Genomic DNA, 12,174 nt, shown 5'->3' with positions numbered 1-12,174 from the left:
AGAAATAATAAAATCAACAAATACCTAAAGGAATTTAATGAGCAAAATAATTTTACTTCATGAGTGAGGAAAATTTTTTTGAAAAAGCCTAGTTATAATGAATAAAATCTTTAAAAATGAGGTAACATGTGGCTGATTAAAACTGTCTTAACTCCCTAACTTAGGAAAAATTGCTTATGGGCTTATGAACTTCATGTAGTTTATCAAGAAAAAAAATCCACCATGAAAATAATACTACTTTGGAAAGCAGTATGGAGGTTCCTCAAAAGACTCCACATAGAGCTTCCCTATGACCCAGCAATCCCACTTTTGGGCATTTACCCAAAGATCACAAAGTCATACTAAAGCAACCAACACAACTGTTTATTGCAGCATCATTTACCATAGCTATGATATGGAACCAACCCAGATGCCCCTCAGTAGATGAATGGATCAAGAAAATGTTATATATGTGTGTGTGAATTCTACGCTTCTATCAGAAAGAAAGACATCGCCCCATTTGTTAGGAAATGGAAAGACTTGGAAAAATTATATTAAGTGAAGTAAGCCAGGCCCAAAGAAACATAGGTCCCATGGTTTCCCTTATTTGCAATAACTAGTATATATCTGGGACAAGCAGAAAAGGTCAAAAGCTATGTACATATGACCAGATATGATGTTAAATGAAATGAAACCCAAGATAGGGACACAAGTGGTTTTTTTTCTTGCTATTGCTTCTAATGTATTTATAATGTACCATGTGAATTTTTTGTTGTTTTGTATGTCCCTCCCCCATTGTATAACCCCTGTTTTCACTGTATTTGATGTAAGTGCCCTGCATCTTGTATATACTCTTCTCTAATTTGGGGAGGGGAAGAGGAAAAAAAAACAAAATGCTTAAATAGGGATACAGGTTGACCCATTGTAACAATGAGAAGCACAAGACACTATGTTGAAAAATGAACTTTACAATTTAGGTGGGGTGGGGAGTGTAGTTGTGGAGGTGGAAGGGAAGGGATGGTAGGGGAAAAACAAAAGAGGAGGTAACAATGCTTGATAGGAAATGTACTCATTACCTTGCTCATGTAACTGTAACCCCTCTGTATGGTTTTTTTGACAATAAAAAAACATATTAAAAAAAGAAAATAGCCGAGCATCGGTGGCTCATGCCTGTAATCCTGGCTACTGAGGAAGCTGAGATCTGAGGATCACTGTTCAAAGCCAGACCAGGCAGAAAAATCCGTGAGACTCTTATTTCCAATTAACCACTAGAAAACCGGAAGTGGCACTGTGGCTCAAGCAATAGAGCACTTGCCTTTAGCTAAAGAGCACAGGGATAGCAACCAAGCCCAGAGTTCAAGCCCCATGACCGACAAAAAAAAAAAGAAAACAATAATATTTAAATCTTTCACGTTAATTTAAACATATTCCATATGTTTACTTTGACTTTGTGTTCCTCAGTAATAACTAAAGCTAAGTTATCTCTTTCCAATAATTCCTAAGGAAATACAAGCATTGGAGGTGAATTTCTTTAGCTCTCTAAAATTATAACCACCATACCTCCTGATTTTGTCCCAGGAAAATAAACTCAAAGACCTTCACTTTTTGCCTTTAACATTAATTTGAGAGATGATCACACACACACACACACACACACACACACACACAGAGCAGATTTAAATGGGTACAATTTCAAAGCTGAGCAAAAGAGATTAAATGTTCATAGCACAGACTGAACATCTAAGGAGATTTTAGGGTGAATTCCCTTTGAAAGTTCTGCCCTTAAGAGACAGCCCACTTTTCATCAGACATTCAGATTTCCATTTCGTTTTCCTTACTTTCACAGAGTTTTCTGAATCCTCTCTTCTGTGTCTGTGCTTTAACACTAGATCTAACAGCAGAAACCACTTTCCTCCTTATCTTGGGCATGAGCACAATCTGAATAAGTTAATTTTTTTCTCTCTTGTTGTGAAAGTTGAGTCCAAATGTCTATAAACAGATTTCCAAGTTATCTCTCCTATATTTACATTGGAACATTTTATCTACCACAAATACAGATTTGAAAAATTATGTCCACAAATCTTTTGAGGAAGCCTATTACATATCATTCTGAAAGACTGCAATTTGTTGGAACAGCAAGCAATCAAATGACATGATTTGCATATACACTGAAAATAATATAATCTGAAAATTCTATTTCCAAGCAAATTTGAGAACATATTATATCATATTGCTACTGTTGGAGTAGAAAATACCACCTTTCATAAAATACTACATTTGCCTGAAATAATGTTTTTAGATAATAGCTTTAAGTAACACTAGCACTTAGCCCTTAGCGATGTAAGTAAAAACACAGGTTCACATGTGGCTTTAATGAAGTCAAACAAAGTTACAACAAAAAAAAAGGGAAGGAAAAAAGGAGAAAGGAAGGAAAGAAGAAAGGAAAAGTAAATGAGAAAAAGTATTCTTCCCTGGCTTATTGGTATAAGAAAAGTGCTGAATTTCTGAAACTTCCCTGGAGTTAACATGTAATACAGTAGCATTTTTTAAATTTATAAACATTTATTGTGGAAGTGAAGTGAAAAGTATAAGCCATATAAGTAGAAATTATAACTAACCAATTATAGATTCAGAGGCCACTTAATCCATGTGTTATAAAACATTCATTGAGCACATTATAAACTTGCAATTTTTTTCTCAGAAATACTTAAAAATGGTGAAAAATTTCAAGATGGTTTATGATGTTCATCAGTTAGATAGTATGATTTTATTTTGCACAGGAAAGTCACATAGAAAAGCTGGAGCATTGTAAGTCAACATTAAAATCAGGTGTGTGTGGGAAGAGTCGGGGAGGTGGAGGAGGGAAAGGATAGTAGGAGAAAAACAAAGGAGGGGGTAACAATGCTTGATAAGAAATGTACTCATTACCTTACTCATGTAACTGTAACCCCTCTGTACAACATCTTTACAATAAAATAAAAAATTTAAAAATTGTACTCATTACCTTACCTATGTAACTGTAACAACCCCTGTTCATCATCTTTACAATAAAGATTAAAAATAAAAACAGCTGTGAAGGCATATGACTGTAAAACCACAAGCACAAGTGGTTCAGATGGGGAATACGCACAGATCCAGGTGAACTTGGGCAGAAGAAAACACTTAGTGAAACCCACTCTCAAAACCCAATCCAAGCATGATGGTACACCTCTGTGATCCTAGCTCCATGGGAAACTGAGTTTGAGGATTGTGGACTGAAAACAGTTCTGGGTAAAAGTGAGACCCTATCTGAAACATAAAACTAGAACAATAAAGGATTAAAGTCATAGTTTAAATGATTGAACTCTGCCCAACAATTAACAAGGCCCCGAGTTCAAAAGCCATTTAGAAAAAATAAAAAGGCATCATGAATGATTGCTTATAAAGAAGATTTTATGGAAATACGAAAAGTCAGATCCTAAGATGTAGGATCTGGCAATTAGTAAAATGGGAAAAAAATTTACATTTTTAAAAATTCTTTTGATAAAAGCAGTTAAAACACAATTAAAAGAATTGCTGTAGAGCTCCCAGAGGAATATTTTGTTCATTCATTCATCTTGATTGTAGCCCTAGAATTACCAGCCCAAATTAAAAAGGAAAAGGTAAGTATTGACCTCCAGGGTAGCCTTAGGATCAGATAGATATACAACTTCAGAAAAGTTCCTCAAAAAAAAAATCCCTACTTGCATTTTGCTGAAGAGTGGAAGAAATAGGAAGGAAGGATGTACAAAGGAGGAAGAAGAGTGTTAGAAATCTTTAACTGTCATTACCCCAGGGGAACAATCTGACCGAGTCCTGCTCTGGGCTTTTTCATTTCCTCTCATCCCTTCATATAAACAACCTGAGGCTATATCTAAGCTCTTACTGATTCCAGGAACTTACACATTTCAGAAGCTGTGCTTTCTGACACCTTACTATGGGGCCACACCCCTTTCCTGGTGACTCCATTCTTCCCCTCTTTCCACGGCTTCTACCTTCTGGAGACACCTATGTTCCTCCAAGTCTAAACTGAGGCATCACTATTGTTTGTTACCTGCATAGGTCTCAAAAACTACTTTATCTAATCCTTCCAGGACATTGACATAACAAATTTAAATGTACAGTGTTTTATTTTAATATTTTAAATATTTATGGTCTTATAGACTACTAGCAAAAACAGCCTGAGAGCTCAGTTCAGATTTTTTGGCTTTTCTCTATACTTAGAGATAAAGTGATACTTAATCTCAGCACTGCAGTGTATTGTTGCTACAGAAAATTCAATGTGTTTTTATATAAAACATTTGAAGAGGAAAAATCTGGGAGGCTCTCACGTAAAGCATTATTTGGTAATACCCTCAAATCCCTCACCCCCTCGTTCTTGGAAATAACCGGCCCTCAACACTAAGATAACTACTCAACTATTCAGAGTATTGCTACTCTGACTAAAAGTATTCTGGACAAAAAGTACATGGTAATACTGGTACCAACAATTGAGGAGCTGTGTTAAGGTAAAGAATAAATTGTGTATTACTTTGCCTACTCTGAGAGCATTCTCTTATTTACTCTTAAACATTCCAGAGAAAAAGCACATAGTAAGAAGGACAATTATCTACCCCAAGCAGTACTGGGATTTAAACAAAGGGCCTTACACTTGCTAGGGAGGTGCTTGACCATTTGAGCTACTCCCGCTAGTTTTTGCAGTTGGCCTGAGATATTTGCACTTCCTGTCATATCACTGAGTATGACAGTAATGCACAACTGAACCTCGATATAGCTGGAGATGAAATTTTATGCCTGAGCTGGTTTTAGACCATAATCTCTCTAGTTCTACCTAAGCAGCTAGGATTACAGGTTTGAGTCACTATGCCCAACTAACACAACATACTGTTCTCTAATTTGTGATAGGATTACAATCCTTTGGTGGAATCCTAAAGCAACTTTGTTCTCAACCCACGCGGTAATAATTCAGCGTTCTCCTAAATACCTCCACTTTAAAGCCTGAAAGACTGACTCGTTGTTACACTTCACAAAGAAGCAGAAGCCAGTAGGTGAGACCTCCTCGCCACGATTTGATCTCTTTCAGATTTACCTGTACTCAAATTTGGGAATTCTGTCTTCTCTCAGGTTTCAGTGGGCGAAATATCCAACTGCAAGCTTATTCTTCCCACTCTCTCCACTAGATTCCATTTTCTCTAAATTCCCTTAAGATGCTTCCCTATATATTTCCATTTCTTTACTATATTTAAACTATACAGCAAGCTCCATTTGTATCAGCTATTTATTAAAAGGACAGTTTTTACTTACACATCATGTGATGTAATAGACTACAAACTGTGGGGAAGTAGGAAAGTAGGCAATAAAGTGTCACAGAACATACCTCTGTCCCTCAATAGTGCCCGCCATTCCTATTTCTTTCACTTAACACACAGCCACAGAACAGCACATTAAACTCATCCTTTTCACGAACTGGACAAAGTCTCTGACTCCACAATTTTAGACATATTCCTTAACCTAAATCTTTTTTCTCTTTTGAAATGCAAACAAGGACCTTAAAATGACTGGTCTTTAAAGTTTAGATATTTATCCCTTCAACAAACTCTGATGGCATATTTATTATGTTGACTGACACTGCTAGGGATCTCAAAATAGAAAAAAACACAATCACTGACTACCTTAAGGACAAAATCATTCCTGAAAATGAACATTAGAATAGTCTGAGTGCTTAGAACAAAGTAGGGGGTAGGGTTATTGAAGCAAAAGGAAGGTAAACCAAATTTCATTATGTTGAAAATAAGGTTCCCAGAGGAACTTCCCTTTCATTGGAAAAAGCAGGTCCAGGAAGAGTTAAGAAAGCTTTGTGTGAATGTATGTGTGTCATGGGGGCTGTAGGGAAAGGAAGGTTAAGAGGAAAGAAGTCATCAGAGGGGAAATTATAGGCCCTGTAAGTATGGAAAACAACAGATATTTCAGCGCCACTGACTCACAGGGTATGAAGAGAAAAAAAAAGGCAGAGCCTTGAACATAATATCATGACGTTAACATTCATATTGCAAGTAAAAGAAAGCCTTTGAATTGTCTGAAAATGTATAGCAGTAGCAGAGGCAATTGGTTGGTTAGGAAGTGAATATTAGGAATTTTTAGATTAGAATGATATAAAAATCAACTGCTTGGTAAACAAATGGCTTTGAAAAATTATATACTTAACACACTGGAAAGGCTATGTAGGTTGCTCACTTGAATAATAAATAATAATATATAAATCTATCCATATTTCAGGGCTCATGAATGCCAAACAAGTTTTCATCTATGCATAACATATCTAAAAACCTGACATAAAAACCAGCAATGCCTTCAAATACCTTTGATAGTGAGAAATAGTCTATTTGACTTGTCAATATTTTTCACTTTTTCATATGCATAAAAATGAGTCTTATATAGTATTCCTCACTCTATTTTCTTTAATTTATAAATGAAAACATTTCTAATGGCAATCACAAACATTTATATGTGGTTTATCTCTTGAGCAATGATATGAACTCCTATAATGTAGAATTAGGTCTAAGTGAGGGTAGATACAAAGGCCCAGCAGCAAAAAGGCTCTCCTGTAGAGTAACAGCTAGGATGATACCAGCACTTTTTCACCAAATTCTAACTTCTTTCTCTGCCCTCATGAATTTGAATTTCTGTCATTACTCATGTGTGCTGTAGGCCTCTCTTTCAGATGAGGATTATACACATCATCATTACATGTTTCCATAGCTGGAATCACTGGAGGCATCTACTTAATAATCAACACTGGAGATGTGTAAATAATCTGCAACTGGCCATTGGTGATTAGGATTGTTTGTCTGAAAATGCCCTGAGGTCAGCTAGCAGGATGCTGTTCTTCTAACCCCATCCCATTCTGGTTTTTGTTTTCTTGCAATTTACAGATTTCTCACAGGATGTGAATTTGCCTGCAATGTCACAGAACTGTAAAGAACTTCTGAGAACTAATCAAGACCCTACAGCACTGTCCTTAATTCTCAGATTAAGTCTGTCAGCGATGTTTATAAATGCAGTGATGCCTGCACATACATGAATGCTTCCTTCTTCCTCAAAAGATCATGTCTTAATCACAGAAAGATGTGTTGCATATTTGTCCTAAGAGTAGCACTAGATTAAAGAAAGACTAACTAGCTCTTGCCAAAAAAAAAAAAAAATGAAGGAAATCATTGTGCAAATTGGTGAATCTCTTAAAATATCAAATACATAAAACTTCTTCAGTTGATCCCTAATCCTTAAGACCCAGGCAAACAAAAATCACTGACATTAAAAATTGTATCCCTGGGCTATGTTGTAAAGTGCATTTTTTGTTCACTAAGACTGATAATGAGTTCTTTTTAACGGTATCACTGATTCACCCACAAGGCACTAGGTGTCAAAAAAAATGGCAGATGGCTTCTCTTATAAAGTGACACAGTATGACATCTTTGAGGGCAGGATGCTATTTAAATTATAACACTCACACCTATGGAAGCAACATCATTAATTGGAAAATGTCTTAAGAAAGACCATAATGTGTTATAACAAAGAAGTACCCACTTATGCTTTCTGGAAGAAGAATAAAAGAATGCTAGTTTTCTCTTCTGTCCAAAGAAGCTATTAAGTATTATTTTTTATCAGTATGGTACATTGTTCTCTTGGTCTAGCCATGCAGAACTGTACTGCCAATATGAAACTGTCTCCATTTTAGTAAGTTATCTTCTTACAAAAATAAAAATTCTTTTATTTCTGTTCTGTCATATTACTATATTCCTACATAAATTACTTGAAGAAAATAATTATCACGTTTCCAATAATACACTTTTCAGGCATGCACTGCCTGAAAGGAAAAATGAGGGACTGACTTCCTTTGGGTGACAAAGACCAAGCTTCCCTCCAGTTGGACTCATCAGCCTACATGTCCTGAATGGCACACTTGGTCTCCGGCTCTGAGGGTCTTGATTCTTACTCCTTCTCCAGATTAGTTGAGTTCCTTCATCCACTCCAGAAAAGAAGCACTACATGTGTACCTTAAAAGTCAAATCAAGTAAGAGCAATGAGAAATGAGGAGCCCATTAACACCTACCATTCTGGCCAGACCAGCCAAAGTCACACTGGCAATCAGTACAAGGTTAGAAATCATGTCACATTTTTTAGTTAATTATTCCCAATTACAATGTGCTAGCACTTAGCCAATTCTACTTTGAGAAGTGCCTTATTCTCATCACAAGTAAACTAGACATGCCAGGCACTAGTGGCTCATGCCTGTAATCCTAGCTACTCAGGAAGCTCAGATCTGATGATAGAAGTTCAAAGCCAGCCTGGGCAAGAAAATCCATGAGACTCTTATCTCCAACTAACCACCACAAAACTGGAAATGTGGCTCAAAGTGTTAGAGTACTAGCCTTGAAAGAAAAAGCTCAGGGAGGTGCTGGGAAGTGGCTCAGTGCTTGCCTTGAATGCATAAGGCCCTGGATTCAACTCCTCAGCACCACATAAGCAGAAAAAGTTGGAAGTGGCACTGTGGCTCAAGTGGTAGAGTACTAGCCTTGAACTGAAGAGCTGAGGGACAATGCCCAGGCTCAGAGTTTAGGCCCCATGACTGACGAAAGGAAGAAAGAAAGAAAGGAAGAAAGAAAGAAAGAAAGAAAGAAAGAAAGAAAGAAAGAAAGAAAGAAAGAAAGAAAGAAAGAAAGAAAGAAAGAAAGAAAGAAAGAAAGAAAGAAAGAAAGAAAGAAGGAAAGAAAGAAAGAAAGAAAGAAGGAAGGAAGGAAGGAAGGAAGGAAGGAAGGAAGGAAGGAAGGGCAAGCGAGCTCAGGACAGTAATGAGGCCCTGAGTTCAAGCTCTATGACCAACAAAAAGAAAGACACAAAGAAGGAAAGAAGGAAGGAAGGAAGGAAAGAAGGAAGGAAGGAAGGAAGGAAGGAAGGAAGGTAGATAAGCAAGTTATGGAACTGAAAAATACATTTTAGTTAGGATTGCTAAATAGCACATGGTTTGTGTATTTTGATGCTTACTTTTGATTATTATTATAAAGGTGATGTACAGAGGGTTACAGTTATGTTAGGTAATGAGTACATTCTTTTTGTCACCCCTTCACTTGCTCTCCAGTTTTCTCCCTTTCCCACCTGCAGCTTGTATAGTTCATTTTCAACAAAGTGTCTAGTGCTGGATTTGTTCAACCTTTGTCCCTCCATTTCTGTGTTGTTCCTTACCCTCTCAAAGACAGATAAATGAATATACATGACCAAAAGGAAAACCAACAAAGAGAAAAAACTTTGTGCATTTATCAAATTAGAAATTACCAGAAGTGTATATGGTCTCCCTTGAAAACATACAGGTATAACCTGTATTCTAGTTACAAAAGTTTCTCCATTTTGACATTTGATTGATCATCCCTAACTTAATGGTGGAATGCCCTAGTCCTTCATAAGGCCAAAGGTTGCCTACAGAATGCCCTTTTAATGCTTCTAAGGGGCTGAAAATAGAAATGGGTACAACTAGAGTTAGTATCCCCTGAGCTTCATCCTGTGGTGCAGGTCTGCCCTCTGGTACCCATGGCAGCTCCTTTCACCCCATCCTAGTGCCTCTGACAGCCACGGCCTCTGGTCAAAGTGTCCAATTCAACACAAAAGGGAAGTCATAACATTCATTGAGAATTAAAATAAATGTATCAAGCTAGGGAATTTGGTTCCCCTAACTGAGCAAATCTTTTTCAATGCAATGCGTTCACCATTCAAGGAACTAGTCCATCAGGCTAGGCCTTGATGGATCCTGTAGATATGATAAAAAAAAATGAGTAATTTTAGCAGAGAATACTGAAATAGGCAAATGGTTACAATAAAAAAACTATCCAGTCCTCAATTCTCAGTTACTTATTTCTTCACAAAATCTCTCTTCCTAATTTTTTAAATGTTATTTTATTATAAAGACTCTGTACAGAGGGGGTAAAGTTACATGAGTGAGGTACATTTCTTGTTGAACATTGTTACCCACTCCATTGTGTTCTCCCACTATCCCTTCCCTCTCCCCACTCCTCCTTCCACAAGTTATGAAGTTCCTTTCTGACAGTGCCTTGTGAGTATTATTGTTGCCATGGGTCATCCTTTGTACTGCTTTGAGCATTTTGTTATTTTCCTCCTCTTCCCAAATCAGATAAATGTGTATACAAGATAGAGATTGCCAGGGATAAACCAATGAAAAAAGAAAGCTAAGCCACACTAAAGCTACCAGCACAACTATGTTCATTGCAGCATTATTTATCATAGCTAAGATTAAGGAGCCAATCCAGATGCCCCTCAATAGATAAATGGGTCAAGAAAATGTGATATATATACACAATGGAATTTTATGCTTCTATCAGAAAGAGGTATTGCCCCTTTTGTAAGGAAATGGAAAGACTTAGAAAAAAATCATATTAAGTGAAGTAAGCCAGACCCAAAGAAACATAGGCTCTATGGTTTCCCTCATTTGTAATAATTAGTGTATGCTGAGGATAGTCCTGAGAGAGGATCATGATAGCTCAAGAGCTATGTACGCATGACCATACAAAATGATGCTAATTGAAATGAACTCTTCCTATATTTTGTAGGTATCATGCATATGCTCTCTCTTGCCCTCTCTCTCTTTCATTCTCTCTTTCCTTCCCTCCCTCTCTTTCTCTCTCTTGTTTTTGTTCTGCTTTGGTTTCTGAGGCATAGTCTCACTATGTAATCCACACTGGCTTGGTATTGTCTACGTAGCATAGGCTTGCCTTGAGCTCAAGCTCTTTCTGCCTCAGTGTCGTCAGTGCTGCTAGCTTTCTCTCAGCACATTTTGTCTTCATAACACTTGTCATATATGCAAACATACATTTGCATTATATAACTTTGTTTCCTAGGTGTCTCTCCTTTAATCCAAAGAAGGCAGGTATCGGTTATCTTTTCCTCACTATTACAGTACAAATCTTAACACAAGCTCGGCTCTGTGAAAAGGAAAAAAAAACCTCAATAAAGCTATTAAAGTGAGGTATAAATAAAAATAAAATTACTTGATCTTAGGAGCCTTGGGAAAACTCTATAGAGGAAAGAAAATTTATATAAATGGCATTCCAGTATTTGAAATGAGAAGAAAGGAATGCATCTCTACAAGCAAAAGAAGTAAAAGGAAAATCATGTGTGCCAAAAATGGAAAAGGGAACACATGAAAGGCATACTTTGGAAATAGATGATTAGATGCAAATATCTACTTTGTGAAGGAGGGAGTAAAAAATATAAAGAGAGGCGAGGAACTACTTGTTAACATGCAAAAACTTTTGGCACTTGATTTTATAATGCTGACTCATAATGTTTTTGAGTCTAGATATATGAAGCTGTTTTTGATTCTTCTATATGAAGCTGTTCCCTCATCTCAAAAATAGAAAAAGCTGCAAATAGTTCATTGTAAGATTTCATGAGTCATGGGAAGGAATTAGATTTTATTATGGTATTAAGTTTGTCTCTATTATTTGCCAAACAAATGCTTCGAAAATTGAGCATAACATAGTTTGAGCCTTGCTTGCCAAACTTAGAGAGAGATGGCTTGACCTTGAGCCCAAGAGGATAGTGATAGAGAACTGGAGTGAAGTTGACAGCTATGTCGGTGCCGACCCCAACCTCAACGATGCACATAACTCAAGTCAGAGAAAAATTTGTGGGAAAAACCCAGACAAACAGAACTCACACTCCAACATCACACCCTTCCTCCCAGATAAACATGGAGAAGATTTCACTGACTTCATTAAACTTCTGCAGCTGCCCAAACCCTGGCATTGCCATTTCTTTTCAGCCTTTCTAAGCATCACATATCAGAAATGTTGAAGCACTGGTTGCATGACTTCATTGTTCTTCTTGAACTTGTGAACATACTGAAATAAAAAATGTAAGTGATGAGTGAAAAATTTGAGTTGTTTCTAGAACTGGTCTTTTGGTAGCATACATGTCAATAACTTTAAGAATTAGAATTTTGTACAGATGAGTTTATTGACTTCATTTTCTTGTACTGATGAATAAAAATTTATTTACATCAACTAGTGATTTGTGGGAAAAACAGTAATGATGACAAAAGTTTTTAATCAAAAATTATTAAAGAGCAGTAACCGAGGCATGTCAGATAATCATTTGTTTAGGAGGTAA

Source organism: Dipodomys spectabilis, unplaced genomic scaffold (genome assembly GCF_019054845.1).
Source record: "Dipodomys spectabilis isolate Male_0828 unplaced genomic scaffold, ASM1905484v1 ptg000140l, whole genome shotgun sequence".
NCBI classification, from domain to species: domain Eukaryota; kingdom Metazoa; phylum Chordata; class Mammalia; order Rodentia; family Heteromyidae; genus Dipodomys; species Dipodomys spectabilis.
The sequence above is the reverse complement of the archived record's forward strand: the minus strand, read 5'-3'. Positions refer to the sequence as shown.